Source organism: Peromyscus eremicus, chromosome 1 (genome assembly GCF_949786415.1).
Source record: "Peromyscus eremicus chromosome 1, PerEre_H2_v1, whole genome shotgun sequence".
NCBI classification, from domain to species: domain Eukaryota; kingdom Metazoa; phylum Chordata; class Mammalia; order Rodentia; family Cricetidae; genus Peromyscus; species Peromyscus eremicus.
The window spans coordinates 167,602,871-167,604,342 of NC_081416.1; the positions used below are offsets into that span (position 1 = coordinate 167,602,871).

The following is a 1,472-nucleotide window of genomic DNA, read 5'->3' on the forward strand; positions in this document are numbered from 1 at the left end:
CAGCTTCCAAAGAAGTGATCACTTCTGGAGTAGTTATAGTTCAGGGATGAAATGTCCCCTGACAGGCCCATGTGTTGAATACTTGATCCCTAGTTGGTATTTTGGTAGGTTGTGGAGACTCCAGAGAGTGAGGTCTAGCTGGAAGGGGTAGGTTAGCACTGGTGGGTCCTTGAAGGTATTTTGTCCCTGTCCCCTTATTCTTTCTTTCTGTTTCCTGTCTTCCATGAGGTGAGATGTTCTGCCACTTCATGGTCCTGCCACCATGACGATCTGCTCAAGTACATGAGGCCAAGAGACCATGGACCTGCTCCCTCCAAAACCGTGAGCAAAAAAATCTTTCCTCCCTGAAATGATTTCTATCAGCTACTCTGGATAAAATGATGATGAATGTAACCGATACAAAGGAAGACTAAGAACTTGTCATCGTCCTTGCAGGTGGCTAAAGGAAGCTCTCCAAAATGAGAAGCCCTGGGCTTGTAGGCGAGACACACTGAGGCAGGAGTGTGTGGTAGCAGTCCTTAGAGCCAACTAGAGGATCTTGTGACAGCATCTTCAGATCCTCAGGCTGAATTGTACCTTTAGGGTTCTTGTCATAGATGTAGTTGCCCACAGCAGCAGTATTCACTCCCTCAAGTCCAAAGAGTATTCTATAGCAAGCTTGTGACATAGAGCTGGCCATCACACTCACAGTATCCACCTGGGGTCAGTGTCTTGGAGCAGTACTCACAGCACAGGCAGGGCTGGTGCCAGTCCTTGCCCAGGTCACCTTCTTGGCAAAATGGTAAAGCACACGATTTTGTTATATCAAGGACACATGTTGGCCTCCCCAGTGAACATGGTGACACTAGAGACTTTGCTGGGACTGTGTGTGTGTGTGTGTGTGTGTGTGTGAATCTCTGGCCTTCTAATCCTTTGTTTGGATCACTGGGATGACCTGAAGGTCCTCAGTCAGGGGGTTTTCATAGCTATGGGAACTGGCACCCCTGATATTCATGCCTTTGAGTCCAAATAGTGTGGCATATGCAGGGCTTGTGGCAGAAGGGCTCCCCATCATATTCAGTGTGGCCCTCAGTGCATCAGTGTCTTATTGCAGTGCTTACAATAGAGACAGAACTTGTGCCAGTTCTTGCCCAGGGAGCTCACCTTCTTGTCCAAGTACACAGTCTGACACACTTGAGACACTTGGAGGCCATGGTCAGTGGGCCCAGTCAGCTAGCCCCCTCTACCTGTACTGGACTCTGAGCTCATGAACATTTTCTTTTATATATATTTAACTTAGCAGCATTATTTGGCTATATCTCATAGATCATAAAAGTCACCTATTTCAAATGTCTGATTAGTTATTAGTATATCTACAGAAGTGTACTATCATCACCAAAATAAAATTAAAAGTTTAATCAATCCTAAAAGAAACTCTGCTTCTATTAGTAGCTAGTCTCTAAAGTTTCTAAATCTCCACAGCTCTAGGAAAC

At 45.7% G+C, this 1,472-nt stretch overlaps 1 pseudogene; it reads right to left on the reverse strand.

Annotated features, from left to right (window-relative positions):
- Positions 1 to 439: 439 nt before the first annotated feature.
- Positions 440 to 1,193, reverse strand: LOC131895106 (cysteine-rich protein 2-like; annotated as a pseudogene).
- Positions 1,194 to 1,472: the final 279 nt, after the last annotated feature.